Consider the following 24,866-nt stretch of genomic DNA (forward strand, 5'->3'; position numbering starts at 1 on the left):
GTCTCCCGGAAACGGGGGTCCCCCTGCCCGTCCGCCCACTTAGTATGTAAAGTGGGCGGTCCGGGCAGTTGATGACGCGATTCTTGCAGAATCGCGTCATCATAGCCACGCCCCCTGCCGTGTAATGCCGGTGATCGCGGCATTACAGAGCGGGGGGCGTGGCTTAAAGCGGGTGTCAGCGTGACCCCGCCCTTGCTCCGCCCCCGCCCCACCCTTGCTCCGCCTCCACCCCGCCTCCTCCCCACGTCATATCCCTCCTCTGCCCCCTTGCTGAGCCGACCTGGCTGCTCTCTCCCGCAGAGAGCAGCCAGGATGTCGGCAAGTATGACTGTACCTGTGCTGTGTATACATGTCATGGTATAGTAGTGTGTGAGGAGGAGACTGGCACTGCTGCTGTCTGTACTGTACCTGTGCTGTGTATACATGTCATGGTGTAGCAGTGTGTGTGAGGACACTGGCACTGCTGCTGTCTGTACTGTACCTGTGCTGTGTATACATGTCATGGTGTAGTAGTGTGTGAGAGGAGACTGGCACTGCTGCTGTCTGTACTGTACCTGTGCTGTGTGTACATGTCATGGTGTAGTAGTGTGTGAGGAGGAGACTGGTGCTGCTGCTGTCTGTTCTGTACCTGTGCTGTGTGTACATGTCATGGTTTAGTAGTGTGTGAGGAGGAGACTGGCACTGCTGCTGTCTGTACTGTACCTGTGCTGTGTATACATGTCATGGTGTAGTAGTGTGTGAGGGGATACTGGCACTGCTGCTGTCTGTACTGTACCTGTGCTGTGTATACATGTCATGGTGTAGTAGTGTGTGAGGAGGAGACTGGTACTTCTGCTGTGTGTACTGTACCTGTGCTGTGTGTACATGTCATGGTGTAGTAGTGTGTGAGGAGGAGACTGGCGCTGCTGCTGTCTGTACTGTACCTGTGCTGTGTATACATGTCATGGTGTAGTAGTGTGTGAGGAGGAGACTGGTGCTGCTGCTTTCTGTACTGTACCTGTGCTGTGTATACATGTCATGGTGTAGTAGTGTGTGAGGGGATACTGGCACTGCTGCTGTCTGTACTGTACCTGTGCTGTGTATACATGTCATGGTGTAGTAGTGTGTGAGAGGAGACTGGCACTGCTGCTGTCTGTACTGTACATGTGCTGTGTGTACATGTCATGGTTTAGTAGTGTGTGAGGAGGAGACTGGCACTGCTGCTGTCTGTACTGTACCTGTGCTGTGTGTACATGTTATGGTGTAATAGTGTGTGAGTGGAGACTGGCACTGCTGCTGTGTGTACTGTACCTGTGCTGTGTATACATGTCATGGTGTAGTAGTGTGTGAGGGGAGACTGGCACTGCTGCTGTCTGTATTGTACCTGTGCTGTGTATACATGTCATGGTGTAGTAGTGTGTGAGGAGAGACTGGCACTGCTGCTGTCTGTACTGTACCTGTGCTGTGTGTACATGTCATGGTGTAGTAGTGTGTGATGAGGAGACTGGCACTGCTGCTGTCTGTACTGTACCTGTGCTGTGTATACATGTCATGGTATAGTAGTGTGTGAGGAGGAGACTGGCACTGCTGCTGTCTGTACTGTTCCTGTGCTGTGTATACATGTCATGGTGTAGTAGTGTGTGAGAGGAGACTGGCACTGCTGCTGTCTGTACTGTACCTGTGCTGTGTGTACATGTCATGGTGTAGTAGTGTGTGAGGAGGAGACTGGCACTGCTGCTGTCTGTACTGTTCCTGTGCTGTGTATACATGTCATGGTGTAGTAGTGTGTGAGGAGGAGACTGGTGCTGCTGCTGTCTGTTCTGTACCTGTGCTGTGTATACATGTCATGGTGTAGTAGTGTGTGAGAGGAGACTGGCACTGCTGCTGTCTGTACTGTACCTGTGCTGTGTATACATGTCATGGTGTAGTAGTGTGTGAGGAGGAGACTGGCACTGCTGCTGTCTGTACTGTACCCATACTTGCCTACTCTCCCGGAATGGCCGGGAGGCTCCCGAAAATCGGGTGACCCTCCCGGCCCCACGGAAGAGCAGGCAAGTCTCCCGGAAACGGGGGTCCCCCTGCCCGTCCGCCCACTTAGTATGTAAAGTGGGCGGTCCGGGCAGTTGATGACGCGATTCTTGCAGAATCGCGTCATCATAGCCACGCCCCCTGCCGTGTAATGCCGGTGATCGCGGCATTACAGAGCGGGGGGCGTGGCTTAAAGCGGGTGTCAGCGTGACCCCGCCCTTGCTCCGCCCCCGCCCCACCCTTGCTCCGCCTCCACCCCGCCTCCTCCCCACGTCATATCCCTCCTCTGCCCCCTTGCTGAGCCGACCTGGCTGCTCTCTCCCGCAGAGAGCAGCCAGGATGTCGGCAAGTATGACTGTACCTGTGCTGTGTATACATGTCATGGTATAGTAGTGTGTGAGGAGGAGACTGGCACTGCTGCTGTCTGTACTGTACCTGTGCTGTGTATACATGTCATGGTGTAGCAGTGTGTGTGAGGACACTGGCACTGCTGCTGTCTGTACTGTACCTGTGCTGTGTATACATGTCATGGTGTAGTAGTGTGTGAGAGGAGACTGGCACTGCTGCTGTCTGTACTGTACCTGTGCTGTGTGTACATGTCATGGTGTAGTAGTGTGTGAGGAGGAGACTGGTGCTGCTGCTGTCTGTTCTGTACCTGTGCTGTGTGTACATGTCATGGTTTAGTAGTGTGTGAGGAGGAGACTGGCACTGCTGCTGTCTGTACTGTACCTGTGCTGTGTATACATGTCATGGTGTAGTAGTGTGTGAGGGGATACTGGCACTGCTGCTGTCTGTACTGTACCTGTGCTGTGTATACATGTCATGGTGTAGTAGTGTGTGAGGAGGAGACTGGTACTTCTGCTGTGTGTACTGTACCTGTGCTGTGTGTACATGTCATGGTGTAGTAGTGTGTGAGGAGGAGACTGGCGCTGCTGCTGTCTGTACTGTACCTGTGCTGTGTATACATGTCATGGTGTAGTAGTGTGTGAGGAGGAGACTGGTGCTGCTGCTTTCTGTACTGTACCTGTGCTGTGTATACATGTCATGGTGTAGTAGTGTGTGAGGGGATACTGGCACTGCTGCTGTCTGTACTGTACCTGTGCTGTGTATACATGTCATGGTGTAGTAGTGTGTGAGAGGAGACTGGCACTGCTGCTGTCTGTACTGTACATGTGCTGTGTGTACATGTCATGGTTTAGTAGTGTGTGAGGAGGAGACTGGCACTGCTGCTGTCTGTACTGTACCTGTGCTGTGTGTACATGTTATGGTGTAATAGTGTGTGAGTGGAGACTGGCACTGCTGCTGTGTGTACTGTACCTGTGCTGTGTATACATGTCATGGTGTAGCAGTGTGTGAGGGGAGACTGGCACTGCTGCTGTCTGTATTGTACCTGTGCTGTGTATACATGTCATGGTGTAGTAGTGTGTGAGGAGAGACTGGCACTGCTGCTGTCTGTACTGTACCTGTGCTGTGTGTACATGTCATGGTGTAGTAGTTTGTGAGGGGAGACTGGCACTGCTGCTGTCTGTACTGTACCTGTGCTGTGTGTACATGTCATGGTGTAGTAGTGTGTGAGGAGACTGGCACTGTTGCTGTCTGTACTGTACCTGTGCTGTGTGTACATGTCATGGTGTAGTAGTGTGTGAGGAGACTGGCACTGCTGCTGTCTGTACTGTACCTGTGCTGTGTGTACATGTCATGGTGTAGTAGTGTGTGAGGAGGAGACTGGCACTGCTGCTGTCTGTACTGTACCTGTGCTGTGTATACATGTCATGGTATAGTAGTGTGTGAGGAGGAGACTGGCACTGCTGCTGTCTGTACTGTACCTGTGCTGTGTATACATGTCATGGTGTAGTAGTGTGTGAGAGGAGACTGGCACTGCTGCTGTCTGTACTGTACCTGTGCTGTGTGTACATGTCATGGTGTAGTAGTGTGTGAGGAGGAGACTGGCACTGCTGCTGTCTGTACTGTACGTGTGCTGTGTGTACATGTCATAGTATAGTAGTGTGTGAGAGGAGACTGGCACTGCTGCTGTCTGTACTGTACCTGTGCTGTGTGTACATGTCATGGTGTAGTAGTGTGTGAGGAGGAGACTGGCACTGCTGCTGTCTGTACTGTTCCTGTGCTGTGTATACATGTCATGGTGTAGTAGTGTGTGAGGAGGAGACTGGTGCTGCTGCTGTCTGTTCTGTACCTGTGCTGTGTGTACATGTCATGGTTTAGTAGTGTGTGAGAGGAGACTGGCACTGCTGCTGTCTGTACTGTACCTGTGCTGTGTGTACATGTCATGGTGTAGTAGTGTGTGAGGAGGAGACTGGCACTGCTGCTGTCTGTACTGTACCTGTGCTGTGTATACATGTCATGGTGTAGTAGTGTGTGAGGAGGAGACTGGTGCTGCTGCTGTCTGTTCTGTACCTGTGCTGTGTGTACATGTCTTGGTTTAGTAGTGTGTGAGGAGGAGACTGGCACTGCTGCTGTCTGTACTGTACCTGTGCTGTGTGTACATGTCATGGTGTAGTAGTGTGTGAGGAGGAGACTGGCACTGATGCTGTCTGTACTGTACCTGTGCTGTGTATACATGTCATGGTGTAGTAGTGTGTGAGAGGAGACTGGCACTGCTGCTGTCTGTACTGTACCTGTGCTGTGTGTACATGTCATGGTGTTGTAGTGTGTGAGGAGGAGACTGGCACTGCTGCTGTCTGTACTGTACCTGTGCTGTGTATACATGTCATGGTATAGTAGTGTGTGAGGAGGAGACTGGCACTGCTGCTGTCTGTACTGTACCTGTGCTGTGTATACATGTCATGGTGTAGTAGTGTGTGAGAGGAGACTGGCACTACTGCTGTCTGTACTGTACCTGTGCTGTGTATACATGTCATGGTGTAGTAGTGTGTGAGAGGAGACTGGTACTGCTGCTGTCTGTACTGTACCTGTGCTGTGTATACATGTCATGGTGTAGTAGTGTGTGAGGAGAGACTGGCACTGCTGCTGTCTGTACTGTACCTGTGCTGTGTATACATGTCATGGTGTAGTAGTGTGTGAGAGGAGACTGTCACTGCTGCTGTCTGTACTGTACCTGTGCTGTGTGTACATGTCATGGTGTAGTAGTGTGTGAGAGGAGACTGGCACTGCTGCTGTCTGTACTGTACCTGTGCTGTGTATACATGTCATGGTGTAGTAGTGTGTGAGGGGAGACTGGCACTGCTGCTGTGTGTACTGGACCTGTGCTGTGTATACATGTCATGGTGTAGTAGTGTGTGAGAGGAGACTGGCACTGCTGCTGCTGTCTGTACTGTACCTGTGCTGTGTATACATGTCATGGTGTAGTAGTGTGTGAGAGGAGACTGGCACTGCTGCTGTCTGTACTGTACCTGTGCTGTGTATACATGTCATGGTGTAGTAGTGTGTGAGGGGAGACTGGCACTGCTGCTGTCTGTACTGTACCTGTGCTGTGTATACATGTCATGGTGTAGTAGTGTGTGAGGGGAGACTGGCACTGCTGCTGTCTGTACTGTACCTGTGCTGTGTATACTAGAGATGAGCGGGTTCGGTTTCTTTGAATCCGAACCCGCACGAACTTCACTTTTTTTTCCACGGGTCCGAGCGACTCGGATCTTCCCGCCTTGCTCGGTTAACCCGAGCGCGCCCGAACGTCATCATGACGCTGTCGGATTCTCGCGAGGCTCGGATTCTATCGCGAGACTCGGATTCTATATAAGGAGCCGCGCGTCGCCGCCATTTTCACTCGTGCATTGAGATTGATAGGGAGAGGACGTGTCTGGCGTCCTCTCCATTAGAATAGAGATAGATAGATTAGATAGAGAGAGATTGTGCAGAGTCGCAGACAGAGTTAGTTTACCACAGTCAGTGACCAGTGCAGTTGCTAGTTAACTTTTATTTAATATAATATATCCGTTCACTTCTCTCTGCTATATCCGTTCTCTGCCTGAAAAAAAAAACGATACACAGCACAGTCAGTCACACAGTGTGACTCAGTCTGTGTGCACTCAGCTCAGCCCAGTGTGCTGCACAGTCATCAATGTATAAATTAAAAGCTTATAATTAATTGTGGGGGAGACTGGGGAGCACTGCAGGTTGTTAGCAGGAGCCAGGAGTACAATTATATTAATTAACAGTGCACACTTTTGCTGCAGGAGTGGTGACCAGTGCCTGACCACCAGTATAGTATTGTTGTATACTACTAATATCTCTTTAAATATCAACCAGTCTATATTAGCAGCAGACACAGTACAGTGCGGTAGTTCACGGCTGTGGCTACCTCTGTGTCGGCACACGGCAGGCAGTCCGTCCGACCAGAATTGTATTATTTATTATTATATACCTACCACCTAACCGTGGTTTTTTTTTCATTCTTTATACCGTCATAGTGTCATCCTAATTGTTACGAGTATACTACTATCTCTTTATCAACCAGTGTACAGTGCGGTAGTTCACGGCTGTGGCTACCTCTGTGTCGGCACACGGCAGGCAGTCCGTCCGACCAGAATTGTATTATTTATTATTATATACCTACCACCTAACCGTGGTTTTTTTTTCATTCTTTATACCGTCATAGTGTCATCCTAATTGTTACGAGTATACTACTATCTCTTTATCAACCAGTGTACAGTGCGGTAGTTCACGGCTGTGGCTACCTCTGTGTCGGCACACGGCAGGCAGTCCGTCCGACCAGAATTGTATTATTTATTATTATATACCTACCACCTAACCGTGGTTTTTTTTCCATTCTTTATACCGTCATAGTGTCATCCTAATTGTTACGAGTATACTACTATCTCTTTATCAACCAGTGTACAGTGCGGTAGTTCACGGCTGTGGCTACCTCTGTGTCGGCAGTCGGCAGGCAGTCCGTCCATCCATAATTCTATTATTATTATAATATATACCACCTAACCGTGGTTTTTTTTTCATTCTTTATACCGTCATAGTGTCATACTAGTTGTTACGAGTATACTACTATCTCTTTATCAACCAGTGTACAGTGCGGTAGTTCACGGCTGTGGCTACCTCTGTGTCGGCAGTCGGCAGGCAGTCCGTCCATCCATAATTGTATTATTATTATAATACATACCACCTAACTGTGGTTTTTTTTGCATTCTTTATACCGTCGTCATAGTGTCATACTAGTTGTTACGAGTATACTACTATCTCTTTATCAACCAGTGTACAGTGCGGTAGTTCACGGCTGTGGCTACCTCTGTGTCGGCAGTCGGCAGGCAGTCCGTCCATCCATAATTGTATTATTATTATAATATATACCACCTAACCGTGGTTTTTTTTTCATTCTTTATACCGTCGTCATAGTGTCATACTAGTTGTTACGAGTATACTACTATCTCTTTATCAACCAGTGTACAGTGCGGTAGTTCACGGCTGTGGCTACCTCTGTGTCGGCAGTCGGCAGGCAGTCCGTCCATCCATAATTGTATTATTATTATAATATATACCACCTAACCGTGGTTTTTTTTTCATTCTTTATACCGTCGTCATAGTGTCATACTAGTTGTTACGAGTATACTACTATCTCTTTATCAACCAGTGTACAGTGCGGTAGTTCACGGCTGTGGCTACCTCTGTGTCGGCAGTCGGCAGGCAGTCCGTCCATCCATAATTGTATTATTATTATAATATATACCACCTAACCGTGGTTTTTTTTTCATTCTTTATACCGTCGTCATAGTGTCATACTAGTTGTTACGAGTATACTACTATCTCTTTATCAACCAGTGTACAGTGCGGTAGTTCACGGCTGTGGCTACCTCTGTGTCGGCAGTCGGCAGGCAGTCCGTCCATCCATAATTGTATTATTATTATAATATATACCACCTAACCGTGGTTTTTTTATACCACCTAACCGTGGCAGTCCGTCCATAATTGTATACTAGTATCCAATCCATCCATCTCCATTGTTTACCTGAGGTGCCTTTTAGTTCTGCCTATAAAATATGGAGAACAAAAAAGTTGAGGTTCCAAAATTAGGGAAAGATCAAGATCCACTTCCACCTCGTGCTGAAGCTGCTGCCACTAGTCATGGCCGAGACGATGAAATGCCAGCAACGTCGTCTGCCAAGGCCGATGCCCAATGTCATAGTACAGAGCATGTCAAATCCAAAACACCAAATATCAGAAAAAAAAGGACTCCAAAACCTAAAATAAAATTGTCGGAGGAGAAGCGTAAACTTGCCAATATGCCATTTACCACACGGAGTGGCAAGGAACGGCTGAGGCCCTGGCCTATGTTCATGGCTAGTGGTTCAGCTTCACATGAGGATGGAAGCACTCAGCCTCTCGCTAGAAAACTGAAAAGACTCAAGCTGGCAAAAGCACCGCAAAGAACTGTGCGTTCTTTGAAATCCCAAATCCACAAGGAGAGTCCAATTGTGTCGTTTGCGATGCCTGACCTTCCCAACACTGGACGTGAAGAGCATGCGCCTTCCACTATTTGCATGCCCCCTGCAAGTGCTGGAAGGAGCACCCGCAGTCCAGTTCCTGATAGTCAGATTGAAGATGTCAGTGTTGAAGTACACCAGGATGAGGAGGATATGGGTGTTGCTGGCGCTGGGGAGGAAATTGACCAGGAGGATTCTGATGGTGAGGTGGTTTGTTTAAGTCAGGCACCCGGGGAGACACCTGTTGTCCGTGGGAGGAATATGGCCGTTGACATGCCAGGTGAAAATACCAAAAAAATCAGCTCTTCGGTGTGGAGGTATTTCACCAGAAATGCGGACAACAGGTGTCAAGCCGTGTGTTCCCTTTGTCAAGCTGTAATAAGTAGGGGTAAGGACGTTAACCACCTCGGAACATCCTCCCTTATACGTCACCTGCAGCGCATTCATAATAAGTCAGTGACAAGTTCAAAAACTTTGGGTGACAGCGGAAGCAGTCCACTGACCAGTAAATCCCTTCCTCTTGTAACCAAGCTCACGCAAACCACCCCACCAACTCCCTCAGTGTCAATTTCCTCCTTCCCCAGGAATGCCAATAGTCCTGCAGGCCATGTCACTGGCAAGTCTGACGAGTCCTCTCCTGCCTGGGATTCCTCTGATGCATCCTTGCGTGTAACGCCTACTGCTGCTGGCGCTGCTGTTGTTGCCGCTGGGAGTCGATGGTCATCCCAGAGGGGAAGTCGTAAGCCCACTTGTACTACTTCCAGTAAGCAATTGACTGTTCAACAGTCCTTTGCGAGGAAGATGAAATATCACAGCAGTCATCCTACTGCAAAGCGGATAACTGAGTCCTTGACAACTATGTTGGTGTTAGACGTGCGTCCGGTATCCGCCGTTAGTTCACAGGGAACTAGACAATTTATTGAGGCAGTGTGCCCCCGTTACCAAATACCATCTAGGTTCCACTTCTCTAGGCAGGCGATACCGAGAATGTACACGGACGTCAGAAAAAGACTCACCAGTCTCCTAAAAAATGCAGTTGTACCCAATGTCCACTTAACCACGGACATGTGGACAAGTGGAGCAGGGCAGGGTCAGGACTATATGACTGTGACAGCCCACTGGGTAGATGTATGGACTCCCGCCGCAAGAACAGCAGCGGCGGCACCAGTAGCAGCATCTCGCAAACGCCAACTCTTTCCTAGGCAGGCTACGCTTTGTATCACCGCTTTCCAGAATACGCACACAGCTGAAAACCTCTTACGGCAACTGAGGAAGATCATCGCGGAATGGCTTACCCCAATTGGACTCTCCTGTGGATTTGTGGCATCGGACAACGCCAGCAATATTGTGTGTGCATTAAATATGGGCAAATTCCAGCACGTCCCATGTTTTGCACATACCTTGAATTTGGTGGTGCAGAATTTTTTAAAAAACGACAGGGGCGTGCAAGAGATGCTGTCGGTGGCCAGAAAAATTGCGGGACACTTTCGGCGTACAGGCACCACGTACAGAAGACTGGAGCACCACCAAAAACTACTGAACCTGCCCTGCCATCATCTGAAGCAAGAAGTGGTAACGAGGTGGAATTCAACCCTCTATATGCTTCAGAGGTTGGAGGAGCAGCAAAAGGCCATTCAAGCCTATACAATTGAGCACGATATAGGAGATGGAATGCACCTGTCTCAAGTGCAGTGGAGAATGATTTCAACGTTGTGCAAGGTTCTGATGCCCTTTGAACTTGCCACACGTGAAGTCAGTTCAGACACTGCCAGCCTGAGTCAGGTCATTCCCCTCATCAGGCTTTTGCAGAAGAAGCTGGAGGCATTGAAGAAGGAGCTAACACGGAGCGATTCCGCTAGGCATGTGGGACTTGTGGATGCAGCCCTTAATTCGCTTAACAAGGATTCACGGGTGGTCAATCTGTTGAAATCAGAGCACTACATTTTGGCCACCGTGCTCGATCCTAGATTTAAAGCCTACCTTGGATCTCTCTTTCCGGCAGACACAGGTCTGCTGGGGTTGAAAGACCTGCTGGTGACAAAATTGTCAAGTCAAGCGGAACGCGACCTGTCAACATCTCCTCCTTCACATTCTCCCGCAACTGGGGGTGCGAGGAAAAGGCTCAGAATTCCGAGCCCACCCGCTGGCGGTGATGCAGGGCAGTCTGGAGCGACTGCTGATGCTGACATCTGGTCCGGACTGAAGGACCTGACAACGATTACGGACATGTCGTCTACTGTCACTGCATATGATTCTCTCAACATTGATAGAATGGTGGAGGATTATATGAGTGACCGCATCCAAGTAGGCACGTCACACAGTCCGTACTTATACTGGCAGGAAAAAGAGGCAATTTGGAGGCCCTTGCACAAACTGGCTTTATTCTACCTAAGTTGCCCTCCCACAAGTGTGTACTCCGAAAGAGTGTTTAGTGCCGCCGCTCACCTTGTCAGCAATCGGCGTACGAGGTTACATCCAGAAAATGTGGAGAAGATGATGTTCATTAAAATGAATTATAATCAATTCCTCCGCGGAGACATTGACCAGCAGCAATTGCCTCCACAAAGTACACAGGGAGCTGAGATGGTGGATTCCAGTGGGGACGAATTGATAATCTGTGAGGAGGGGGATGTACACGGTGATATATCGGAGGGTGAAGATGAGGTGGACATCTTGCCTCTGTAGAGCCAGTTTGTGCAAGGAGAGATTAATTGCTTCTTTTTTGGGGGGGGTCCAAACCAACCCGTCATATCAGTCACAGTCGTGTGGCAGACCCTGTCACTGAAATGATGGGTTGGTTAAAGTGTGCATGTCCTGTTTTGTTTATACAACATAAGGGTGGGTGGGAGGGCCCAAGGATAATTCCATCTTGCACCTCTTTTTTCTTTTCTTTTTCTTTGCATCATGTGCTGATTGGGGAGGGTTTTTTGGAAGGGACATCCTGCGTGACACTGCAGTGCCACTCCTAGATGGGCCCGGTGTTTGTGTCGGCCACTAGGGTCGCTAATCTTACTCACACAGCTACCTCATTGCGCCTCTTTTTTTCTTTGCGTCATGTGCTGTTTGGGGAGGGTTTTTTGGAAGGGACATCCTGCGTGACACTGCAGTGCCACTCCTAGATGTGCCCGGTGTTTGTGTCGGCCACTAGGGTCGCTAATCTTACTCACACAGTCAGCTACCTCATTGCGCCTCTTTTTTTCTTTGCGTCATGTGCTGTTTGGGGAGGGTTTTTTGGAAGGGCCATCCTGCGTGACACTGCAGTGCCACTCCTAGATGGGCCCGGTGTTTGTGTCGGCCACTAGGGTCGCTTATCTTACTCACACAGCTACCTCGGTGCAAATTTTAGGACTAAAAATAATATTGTGAGGTGTGATGTGTTCAGAATAGGCTGAAAATGAGTGTAAATTATGTTTTTTGAGGTTAATAATACTTTGGGATCAAAATTACCCCCAAATTCTATGATTTAAGCTGTTTTTTAGGTTTTTTTTAAAAAAACACCCGAATCCAAAACACACCCGAATCCGACAAAAAAAATTCGGTGAGGTTTTGCCAAAACGCGGTCGAACCCAAAACACGGCCGCGGAACCGAACCCAAAACCAAAACACAAAACCCGAAAAATTTCCGGCGCTCATCTCTAGTGTATACATGTCATGGTGTAGTAGTGTGTGAGAGGAGACTGGCACTGCTGCTGTCTGTACTGTACCTGTGCTGTGTATACATGTCATGGTGTAGTAGTGTGTGAGAGGAGACTGGCACTGCTGCTGTCTGTACTGTACCTGTGCTGTGTGTACATGTCATGGTATAGTAGTGTGTGAGGAGGAGACTGGCACTGCTGCTGTCTGTACTGTACCTGTGCTGTGTATACATGTCATGGTGTAGTAGTGTGTGAGGAGGAGACTGGTGCTGCTGCTGTCTGTTCTGTACCTGTGCTGTGTGTACATGTCATGGTTTAGTAGTGTGTGAGGAGGAGACTGGCACTGCTGTTGTCTGTACTGTACCTGTGCTGTGTGTACATGTCATGGTGTAGTAGTGTGTGAGGAGGAGACTGGCACTGCTGCTGTCTGTACTGTACCTGTGCTGTGTATACATGTCATATTGTAGTAGTGTGTGAGGAGGAGACTGGTGCTGCTGCTGTCTGTACTGTACCTGTGCTGTGTGTACATGTCATGGTTTAGTAGTGTGTGAGGAGGAGACTGGCACTGCTGCTGTCTGTACTGTACCTGTGCTGTGTATACATGTCATGGTGTAGTAGTGTGTGAGGAGGAGACTGGCACTGCTGCTGTCTGTACTGTACCTGTGCTGTGTATACATGTCATGGTGTAGTAGTGTGTGAGGGGAGACTGGCACTGCTGCTGTATGTACTGTACCTGTGCTGTGTATACATGTCATGGTGTAGTAGTGTGTGAGGAGGAGACTGGCACTGCTGCTGTCTGTACTGTACCTGATACAGTAGTTAGGAATACTACACCTTTCTTACTGGAACTCTATTTTCTCCTTTCAGGTCATAGACTTAAATGCTACCTATGTGCTGATGGAAGTTGTGTTGATAATTTGTTAGCGGATACCTGTTTGCCTGAAGTTAGCTACGCCTGCATGTCATCCACAGTGAGCAATGGTAAGTTATAAAAAAAAAAATATTGGAAATAATATGTTCTCCTTTTTAATGAAAGAAAGAACAGGCTTACCATGTTGGTATTTTAATTCTCCAGGTGTTTTTGTTACCCCCACCAGCCCACCCCCAAGAAAGACAGGTAGCATTAAAATATGAGTTTTTAATGGCAATACACACAGGGATTGCGGGCACAGGGTGTCATACCCCAAGGTGGGGTAGGGCGGTACATTGTGTCCCACACACATGAATACATGGTGTACAGAGTGTCATACATATGGCGGTACAATATGTCACACACACATGAATACAGGGTGTACAGAGTGTCATACATATGGCGGTACATTGTGTCACACACACATGAATACAGGGTGTACAGCGTACAGCGTGTCATACATATGACGGTACATTCTGTCACACACACAGAGGGGTAGGGGGTGTACACTTTGTCATACATGGGGATGTAGGAGAGTACAAGGTGTCACTACAGGGGTCAAGTGGCACAGGTCTCAAATACACAGGGGTAGCGGGGTTCATGATGTCAGAGGGAGAGGGAGGCCAATAAAGCTAGGTACAGGTAGGGTTGCCACCTCATGCATCATCGATTCCTGGAGATCCAGCGGCGGGGAGGGGGTGACACTATCTGGCCCAATAGCCCTGCATGCTAATATGGATGAGATTGTCCATATTGGCTTGCAGGCATAAACAAACCAGCACCAACGATGAATGAGTGTGGGCCCGCTCATTGTTCTTCGTTGGTGCATACACACTGAAAGATATGAACGATATCTCGTTCATTAATGAACATAATATGTGTGATAGCCGTGCAGGGCCAGGTCCGTCAGTCATTTCAAAGCATTGCACGCCAGGCCATTTAATCACATAAGCAAGCAGTTTATTCACAGTTCTTACAGGGTTATCACGACAATAACATTTCATTTCTTATTCTCTCTCTAGCACAATATTCATATATATTACATCAGGTTACATTTCTTTTCATTCACTTCAATGGCAACAACAGCATAAACAATGATGGGACAGCATTACAGTACATACCGGCGCAGTCTCTGGGAATCAGTAGTGCGGCGGCCGCAAACTGAGATTCATTTAGGTGTATTCACCCCCAATTCGCATGAGGATATCTGCAGTCTATATAAATGGGATCTCTCATGGACTCATCACTGGGGGCCTTCTGCCACATGTGGTTTCCTACCACTCACCCAGATAGTCCTCTCCCAAAGACTCACACCTCCTGTCCTGCTTTTAGGGTACCCCTGAAAGTGGGGATCCCCTTTGTTTCTTCACTGATTGCTCATGCTGTGGCTGCTCTCACACTGCGAATCTGGATATCTTTTGCTCTTCCTAGCAGCTCCTACATGCTGTTCCATAATGCCAGGGGCTGTGGAGTACCATGCCTGTTCCACAGCCCTAGCATAGGGTTTCATCCCTGGTCACACTGAACTGTAGCCTGTGCTTTGTTCCTTGTGCTGAAAACCCCCCTACATTTCCTGTCCTAACCCCCTACATGTGGCAGGGTCTGCCAGAACTGGTTTAACTGGTTTTGGGGCCATACACTCCCCCACTCACTGATAAGAATCAAATTGCTTTTGGAACTTTCCAATATCTGTTAACATTCCAGTATGTCACAGTTGTTCATATCTTTCAGTGTAATCGCTAAGTGGTGTAGGGCCCTCTAGATGCATCCATTACTTGATATTCTATACAGGGGTTAGTTATATACCAGTTACATTTAAGTCAAGCTTACAAATAGTATGTACTAGTGTAGAGATAGTAAGAAAATAAAACTACAGCAAGACAGTAGGTAAAATAAAGTGACATACAGTATCTCTATGCATGACTGCAATGTTAACTCTGTTCCCTGTTAAACTGGAGGTAGGAGCACTGGGGTTAAACTAAAGAAACAAACAAACAAACACACACACACACACACACACACACACACACACACACAGACAGCCCACTCATCCATCCAAAACCTTGTCACAGCCCACCAACCTCCTGCGCTGTCATCAGTGACTGAGGGCAGACTGGCAGGAATTTTAGAACAGCCAAGTGTTGCGTGCAGCTGCTACAGGCAGGAAAGAGGCAGAGCTAACACTCAACAAAGGCAGAGAGGAAGGTTGCTCCCCAACTGCTCGTACAGCTGCTGGGTCACAACCTGCCGCAGCGCTGTGCCTTCCTTTGAGGTCCGCCACCGCACGATGACGTCAACGAAGTTTGGCATGCAGCAGCGCAGATCTCCGCTTCCAGATGGATGGGTGCGGGCGGGACCTCCCCTCCTGTTCGGCCAGCAGCTGCAGCGCAAACGTCACGCACCACACTGTAGTGTCTGTACATGAGTTGGTGACGCACGGGAGGGGCGGGGCGAGTCCCCTTATTCCAGGAGATGCCCGGAATCCAGGAGACAGAAAAAGCCTCCTGGAGGGTTGCCACCAAAACCTGGAGAATCCAGGAATTCCGGGAGAGGTGGCAACTCTAGGTAAAGGCCCCCATGGCTGTACTCTGCACCAAAGCAGCCTCCGTTGTCAGGTTGGGGCACAGCCTGGTAAAGGCTGATGGGGACTCCGTTGGTGGGGATGTCCAGGACGTACACCAGGGCTGTAACTAGGGTAGTGCAGATGGTGCTTTGTACACAGCACATTTGCCCTGTGGGCGTAAAGTCTGCATCCACTCCGATTGGCTGCCTTTGTATGTTCTGACAGCTGCAGCGCTGGCTGCTGTATACGTTACAGCAGGCAGCGCTGATCAGGCGTGTATCCCCCATGCTCTGCCACCGGCCTTTCCTCCTCCTGCTCTTGTCAAGTGGGACTTCCAGGTATCAGAGCCAGCCGCTGAGCTTATGCTGAGGAGTAAACAGTAATGTAAGTCAACTGTTGCTGCAGTGGCATATGGGGACACACAGGCACAGACATGGCCAGGAAAAGTGTGATAAAGCATGCTATTTGTGTCACTAGTCCCATGTTTTTTCATGGCCCATACAGAGAATTGACGTGAAAGTATGACGAGAGAAGGGTTTCCCCTGTACTAGGCACAATTAGTGTGTGCAGTGGCGGCTCTTGCCACGGGCAAGCAGTACTTTTGCCCGGGCGCCGCCTTCCGGAGGGTGCCGGCGCCATCTGGAGGGCGCCGCACCCTGGCAAGATCCGCCACTGTGCCCCCCGCTGTGCCCGCCGCTGGTTTCCCGCTTTGAAGGGAACCAGATGCTACGCGTCTAGTTTCCCTTCATGGAGAGGACCTGTGCTGTGCGGTGTGCGATGACGTCATCGCGCACCGCACAGCAAAGGTCCTCTCCATGAAGGGAAACTAGACGCGTAGCGTCTAGTTTCTCTTCATGGAGAGGACCTTTGCTGTGCAGTGCGCGATGACGTCATCGCACACCACACAGCATAGTGGCACAGACACTAGGGGTCATAATTGACCTCTAGTGTCTATGCTGTGCTATGGGAGAGACGTAATGACGTCTCTCCCATAGATCCGAGGATTGGAGAAGAGCGGCGCTGGTGGAGGAGGAGGTCTGGAATCAGGAGCGGGGATTGTAAGTATACTTTTATTTTATTTTTATTTTTATTCCAGCTGCGCTACAGGGGCACAAATGGGGGCGTAACTGACCACGCCCCCATATGAAGCCACGCCCCTATTTTTGCCCTGAGCGCCTCAAGGGCAAGAAGATAGCTTTAGAGATGGATTTGCGGGTATTGGTGGTCATTCCGAGTTGTTCGCTCGCTGCTATTTTTAGCAGAATTGCTACTAGGCTAAAATCTGTCAGTTCTGCACATGGGTATGCACAGGAGGGCTCACACGCTAAGCAATTTTACACAAAACTATGCTATTTTACTCACGGGCCAACTAAGCTTTGCAATCGCTCTGCTGATTGTAGTGTGATTGACAGGAAGTGGGTGTTTCTGGGCGGAAACTGGCCGTTTTCAGGGAGTGTGCTAAAAAACGCAGGTGTGCCAGATAAAAACGCAGACGTGCCAGGTAAAAACGCTGGAGTGGCTGAAGAAATGGGGGATTGGCTGGCCGAACGCAGGGCATGTTTGTGACGTCAAACCAGGAACTAAACGGACTGAGGTGATCGCAATCTAGGAGTAGGTCTGGAGCTACTCAGAAACTGCAAGGAAATAAACTGAAAAACCTTACCAAATATCTCACTTTCTGAAACGCTCACTCTATTACATTTGGCCCCATATCTTCAAAAGGATGTTAATACGTTAGAGACTGTACAAAGAAGGGCAACTAAAATGGGGCATGGCCTACATCACAAAACATACCCAGAAAGACTAAGAAATCTCAATATGTATAGTTTGGAGCAGAGAAGGGAATGGGGGGACATGATAGAAACTTTCAAATATATCAAGGGTTTTAACAAAGTCCAGGAGAGAAACATTCTCCATATGAAGAGAAGAAATAGGACACGAGGACATGCACTGAGACTGGAGGGGAAAGGTTCAGTTAAAATTGGAGGAAAACTTACTTCACAGATAGAGTAGTGGATATGTAGCATAGCCTTCCATCAGAGGTGGTAGAGGCTAAGACAGTAGAGTAATTTAAACATGCATGGGATAGACATGATGATATCCTTACAAAGAAATAAGGATCAAATTAGGTTTGAGATAAAAATATGGTAAACAAAAGGGGAGTGCAGACTAGATGGGCAAAATGGTTCTTATCTGTCATCAAATTCTATGATAAAAAATATGCCCTACTTGTTGCAGTGTGCCTCGGTGATCTCTACCTGTTGCAATGTTCCTCAGTGCTCTCTACCTGGTGCAATGTTTCTCAGTGCTCTCTACCTGGTGCAATGTTCATCAGTGCTCTCTACCTGGTGCAATGTTTCTCAGTGCTCTCTACCTGGTGCAATGTTTCTCAGTGCTCTCTACCTGGTGCAATGTTTCTCAGTGCTCTCTACCTGGTACAATGTTTCTCAGTGCTCTTTACCTGGTGCAGTGTTTCTCAGTCCTTTCTACCTGGTGCAATGTTTCTCAGTGCTCTCTACCTGGTGCAATGTGTCTCAGTGCTTTCTATCTGGTGCAATGTTTCTCAGTGCTCTCTACCTGGTGCAATGCTTCTCAGTGCTCTCTACCTGGTGTAATGTTTCTCGGTGCTCTCTACCTGGTGCAATGTGTCTCAGTGCTCTCTACCTGGTGCAATGTGTATAACGTGCTCTGCCTGGCGCAATATGTATAATGTGCTCTACCGGTCGCAGTGTGTATAGGAAGTTCTACCTGGTGTAGTGTGTATTAGCTGCACTACTGTGTGGTGTAATGTGAATTGCCACTATTATGTGGCCATGCCCCTTCCCCATGAAAAACAACGCCCCTGTCCATTCTTTAACATGTGGGAATGGGAGGACCAAGCATTATAGTATGTACCTAATTTTGCCCTTCTAACTGAAAAATGTGCCCTCCCGAATGAAAAATGTGCCCTCCCGAATGATAAATGTGCCCTACCCGTGATCAGCACCCTGCCCTAAAAAAATCCTAGAGTGAACACTACTTTTAATGCCATTTCAGCTGTATCCTGACATCTGCAATAGGTTCTTGTCCAGTTCCAATACGAATAATCAACTTCTCCCCTGTTTCTATGGTCACCCAAAGGGCCTCAGTTTTCAATTCAATACTTTGTATTAAGGTAGTAATTATGCTTTTTTTACATACATTGCTACCCCTCCTCCGATTTTTCCAATTCTGTCCTTCCTAAATAAAGTACATCCCGGTATAGCTATGTCCCAGTCATGATTTTCATTGCACCATGACTCTGTAATTGCCACAATAGCTAGATCATCCCTTGTCATTATTGCAATTAGTTCTGGGATTTTATTTTCTAAGCTTCTAGCATTTATCTTTTAGAGTTTTGTTTGTGCTTTGTCTGTTCCTAGGAACTTGAAATAAAATTTAAGCTGGGTTCCTTAGAAGTCTTCCTGATCTTCATATTCTAAACAAATAGACCATCCATCATTGGAAAAATCAGAATCATCTTAATCTGGAAAGTCCGAGGAATAAACTGCAGAGGGATCCTTCCCTGGATCTGAAGTGTGAGAAGATTGGGCTTTTGAAGCTAGCACTCCACTAAGGCTTAAATTAAATCTTATCCTGAAGAGAGGTCCTTTCATAGAGAGGCCTGTAGATCTTGTTGGTAACTCTGGAACCTTCTCATTCAAAAAAGTATAACTGCTAAGAACAGGACCTCCCATAACATAATCTGAGTGGTCAAGAAATTCACTATCAGATTCAGAGCCCAAGTCTAAGATGAGCATGGGTATCTTCTTCTTAGGAGTAATGACATCCAAGGCATACGATGATTCAATGAACTTGGAGCTATGCAAGGATTCAGGAGCAGAGTCAAAGGAAGCATAACCAACTTTTCAATCAATAGCCTGCCATCTTAGAACTATCTTTGAAGTCCTCTGAGTCTTGGAATTCTTGAAATATTGGATGTACAGTATTAATCCAACAAGGCTTGATCTTGATTAGAAAGTGATGGATCGGAGAACTGATCAATAGGGGAATTTTCTGTAAGCTGAGTGATTGTTGGACCCAAGGTATGGGTACTTGCAGAAGGGCTGCAGTTAGATGGAGAAAGAGTAGAATATGCAATTATCAAATCTGAGATCAGAGAGTCCGGCTCAAGCAGTGATGCTTCCGAGGACGTAGCTGTAAGCATATCCCTGGTTGTTTGAGGAAAATGTTTTGAAGGTCCCAAGTGGACTGACTTTGTAGCAAATTCTTGTTGAAGTGAATTTAGGAAAGCAGGAAGATTGTTTAATATTGTATCTTTGGACTCTATGAGAGGATTAGCCCATTCCAAAGAAGAGTGAAAAATATTTAATTACGTTAGCAGGAGATATACTTATTGAAGATGCCAAATCAGTCTCAGTGAGGTATTGGCATGCTAATGCACAGAGCTAAGCATAATCACCATCAAAGTAAATGGGAGCTGGAGTATCAAGTGAACAGATTGACAGGAGTCTATTACTTGATTTACTGGATTAAACCGGACCAGGTTCGGAGAAACTGGAATCAGTATGAACCAAAGGAGACTTTGGACAGATGGTTGGAACTGGGACTTGTCCAGGGAAACTTAAATCAGATAGAACCGAAGGAGGCTGATCTGGACTGACGGATCGGACCAGATTTGGTCTGGAAAAGCTTGAACCAGCTGGGACCGGAGAAGTCTTGGGACTGATGGATAGTTCCGGTTTAGATTCGAGATGCTTGAATCAGCTGGAACCGAAGGAATCTCTGGACCGATGGATGAGACCAGATTGGGTCTGCAGATACTTGGATCAGTAGAAATAGATTCTGGATGTTCAGGCAGCTCACCTTGAAGCTGGACCATTCTGAATGCACTCTTAGAAGATTATATCTGAAGCCCTACAATTTTCACCTGGGACCTTGGCCCTGGATACCTCCCTTGGAGCTGAAATGCTGGAAATCTCCATTGGAGCATGAAAATCCAGTGCCCCTCCTGGGGTTAACAGACTAGATACTTCTCTTGAGGTAGGAGACTCCAATGGCACTTCTTGAGCATAAACAATGGATACCCCACCAGAGGACAGCAGAATGGATGCTTCTTCCCCTCCTGGGGCTAAACTATGGAACACCCCTTCTGGGGTTAGAATATCAGATGCCTATCTTGAGGCTGCAGAGTCTATCACCCTTCTGGGCACATGAAGTTCAGAAGCCCCTCCTTGGGCTGTAGAAACAGATGCCCCACTTGGGGCTTTGGAGTCAGAGAACTTTTTAGTGATAAGAGTTTTTAACCACTTCCTTCGGTGCCAGAATTCAAAATTGGGTCTTACTGTCCTAGGACCCCAATCATAGATTTGAACCACTTTACGGATGACTTCCTTAAATCCACTGTCCAGAACGGAGGACACTGTAGACGAAGAGAGTGCTTGAGCTGATTTGTGGACATGGACACAGCGATGTTGGGATGTGACCTCTTTCTTAGGATTACGAAGAGAACAGTCTCTAATGAAATGATCAGAGCTCCCACGATAGAAACAAAGACAGAGCTGCATGTGATATTTGTTTTCCTCTTCGGAAAGTTTAGGTTCTCGGGTTAAACTGGGACTTCTCACTCAATGCAAGTGGTGAAGACTTACTGTAGTTCTCCCAGAGTAGCAGTTGTTCCCTTGGTGTGAGTGAGCAGAGATGTTTCTACTGAGGCGGGAGTAGAGGGGAGTTTTACCATATCAAAAGGGTCACCAAGAAGTTCAGAAATATTCTGAACAATGCTGAAGAGAAAGTCTTGTAACTGCTTCAACAATGGAATAAGAGTCTTTAATTGTTCATATTAATGGGCAAAAGAAATCCTGGTGGGCGGAGGATAATCAAACGAAGGAGTCGACCCCTCTGATGGAATACTTCTAACAACAGCACTATAAAGTTTTTTCAGATCAGGTATTTAGATAAAAGGTTCAGATGACACATCTGGAGTTGATGCAGGAGAACTCGGACTAGAACATTTGAATAAGGTGGGAGAAGATGACGGAGAGCCTCGAACTGCAGATTGTGGTGGTGACATAGCTAGAATTGCCTGGGACCAGTCTTGTCGAGCATAAAGGTTGTGTAGGCCTTTTACCACTTGTCATTGTACTGTCTCGAGTCCTTCCAGATGAGCTTCTATAGCTTGTAGCAAGTCTGAGCTTAACCCAGCACTGCCTGCTGGATCCATTTGGTCAGTGCTTACTGTCACAGCTGTGGGTATTTGTGAACTCTGACTTAGTCTGGTTATTGGGTTTGGACTTGAGAGATAAGGGCAGAATTGGACAGCCTTGAGATATCTCCTACTCATGCAGACATGGTAGATTGGCTAGCAAGTCTGGAGAGAAAAGTGATAAGAGACCAGCTATGATGGTACTGGAACACTAGTGAATGGAATCACCAGCGTAATGGATAGCTGGTATGTCACTGATATCAGTATGTCACTGGGATGAGGATACCAGCGACTGGGTGGCTGATGGATGCTCAGAAGCAAATTAATCAGAACGCTGGGATTGGCTTGACCAGCAAATCAGGTTTTCTGGATGTCGGGATTGGCTTTCCGACAAGGCAGGTTTTCAAGATGTTGGGATTGGCTTTCCGACAAGGCAGGTTTCCTGAATGCTGAAAGGAACCAGCAAGGCAGATATTTAGAATGCTGGACGGAACCAGCAAGGCTGGAGTTCCGTATGCTGGATGGAACCAGCTAGACAGAATTTCCGGATGCTGGATGGAACCAGCTAGGGAGGAGTACCTGGTATGCTAGCCAGAACTAGCAATGCAGGTTTTCTAGGAATGCTGGATGAAAACAGTAATGCAGGTTTTCTGGAGTGCTGAACGGAACTAGCAGCGCAAGTTTTCTGAGAATGCTGAATGGAATCAGAAATGCAGGGTTTCCGGAATGCTGGACGGAACCAGCAATGCAGGTTTTCTAGGAATGCTGGGTGGAGACAGCAATGCAGGTTATCTGAAGTGCTGGACGGAATCAGCAATGCAGGTTTTCTAGGAATGCTGGGTGGAGACAACAATGCAGGTTGTCAAAGTCGTAAAATATCGTGATTCACGTAACTTGTACTAACCCCAATGCACATGCCCGCTGCTCGTGCACCCACTCCCCCATACGTACGCATCCCCTGAGGTTGCGTAAGGGACGCTTCGACGTCTCGTGCGCATGGAGATGTGTATTTACGGCGGAGTTTGTGAGCATCTAGCGAGCGACTCGATCGCAACATATTTAACCTAAATAGCGTGTTTTATAGATAATATTCCCCTTAACAATGTCAGCAAGTATGTTTAGTGTAAACGGTTCGTGGACAGAGAGATTCCTCTTTGCATGATGGGAAGGGTCAGATAAAGGTTGAACGGTGGTGTCTGGTGTCCAGCTGTAGAGTATTTTAATAGTAACATTTCGGTGTTGGTTAGGAAGAGATTGTTCGCTCCTGCGTATAGTTATGTATGAAAGTAGTTTATAGACATTCACTGTATTTGCTGTTCATTATCCATGCGGCGGGAATCCTGAGGATACCTCCCACCTGAGCAGTTGGAGAAAGACACATCCCACCTGTTCAAACCCACCTATGACCTTTTGTTATAATGCAGAGACACATTCCTATGTCCAATGAACAATGAGATTATAGGGACCATTGTATTGTTACTGTATGTTGTGTATATAAGGACCACCATTGCTGGGCCAGTCACTCACTCTCTCTGCAAGGTTTTCACATTGAAGGCTGAGGGCTGGTTTCCAGAACGCGCTTGCGAATCATTCCCATGTGTGTAAGTTCTCTGTAGCCATTTTGTTATCCTTTGTGTTTGCCATTTATTATCTTTCTGTTTGCTCGTGTTTGCGATTGCTTCGCTATTGTTCATATTATTTCTTGTTATTCTGCTTAGATTTTTATGTTAGTTCTGTAGTGTATAAGCTGTACTGTTTTTCCCCTTTTTATACTAAAAGAATCTTCCACGAAGGTGTTAGAGCCTGAGTGGTCGTTTAAATCCATACCAGGTCTTGTGTATTTCACCATTTACTACAAAGGGTTTCTGAGCGTCTCAATCGCTCAAACAGCTTTCATATCATCAAGGTCAATAAGCGTTACATCATTGTAGTATTACAGTACTAAGGTTTACAGTATAAGCATACCCTTACAGTGTGTTGTTAACAAGGTTTTACTGTGTGTCATTCAGTGAGCGTCTGCGCCGCTCGTGTCCCACTCTCGGGCACAGCATCCGCTACGCCAATAGTGTAGCATTACGGTACTCGGGCCGCCTATAGCGTGCTTGATACTAAGCGTAAGCCCGTGAGTGTACGTGCCGCTCGTGCCTCGCGCCCACGGCCTAGCGTCTGCTATGCTAAGTGCATACCCTTACGGTACTCCGTGCGCCAATTGCGTACTTGGTCCATAATAAGTATATAGCTTATGTTCAAAGGTAATATTTGACTTTATCAAGGTTTACTAGAGTACTGGATGGAACCAGCAATGCAGATTTTCTGGAGCGCTAGACGGAACCAGTAATGCAGGTTTTCTAAAAACACTGAATGGAGTCAGCAATGCATGTTTTACCATTGCTGGGTGGAATCAGACCCTCCAACATGACCCGTCCCACTAGGTACAAAATGCTCTGTTTCTGGACTTCCCTCTTTATTTATTATTGCCATCACCTGTGAAGAAACAGCTTTCTTATCATTTAACTGTTTCAACACAGGTGATGGAAATCATAAATTAAGTGAAGTCCAGAAACAGAGCATTTTGTACCTAGTGGGGCGGGTCATGTTGGAGGGTCTGGGTGGAACCAGAAAGGCACAGATGCTGCAGTGTAATGCAGAACAGTCTTTGAGTGCACTGGGATGGCATACAGTGCACTTGGACACGCTTTGATGTAAATAGCAGTGTGGCCCTTTAAGATCAGCCAGGAAGTCAGGTAGTGCTGTGATGGATATAGCACTTTGTCTAATACAGCTGGAGATGCCGGAGCTCACTACAGACTGAGAGACAACAAAGCACTGACAGCTTGCCAATGCTGGGACATGGAACTTATACCCCTTGTTCACTGCTGACTGGATGAGAGACTCACATGATGAGGAAGTGATTCCAGATTGGGCCTTGGATGATCAGCTGACCAGGAACTGTCATGGTGCTGTCCATAGAGAACTTTGGTGGGAACTCCGATGTGGTGTATGCATAGATAGACAGTAATGGCCGCAAGCCCTGAGAGCACAGGGAGTTGTTTCTGGTAACCACTGGACTTGTGGATGCTGGCACGGAAGCATAGGATAGCATGAAGAGACTTGCTGAATTCAGCATTCACACAGAAGGTTAATCAACACAAGTGCA

At 47.5% G+C, this 24,866-nt stretch overlaps 1 long non-coding RNA gene across 1 annotated transcript in view; it reads left to right on the forward strand.

Moving 5' to 3' along the window:
* The first annotated feature begins 2,276 nt into the window (after positions 1–2,276).
* The window catches only part of LOC134947940 (uncharacterized), a 37,763-nt gene continuing 15,173 nt past the window's right edge, over positions 2,277–24,866 (forward strand). Inside the window, exons 1-2 of the long non-coding RNA XR_010182871.1 lie at positions 2,277–2,356; positions 12,920–13,033. This is a non-coding gene — a long non-coding RNA (uncharacterized LOC134947940). The remainder of the gene's footprint in view (positions 2,357–12,919; positions 13,034–24,866) is intronic.

This window comes from Pseudophryne corroboree, chromosome 8 (assembly GCF_028390025.1).
Source record: "Pseudophryne corroboree isolate aPseCor3 chromosome 8, aPseCor3.hap2, whole genome shotgun sequence".
NCBI lineage: Eukaryota > Metazoa > Chordata > Amphibia > Anura > Myobatrachidae > Pseudophryne > Pseudophryne corroboree.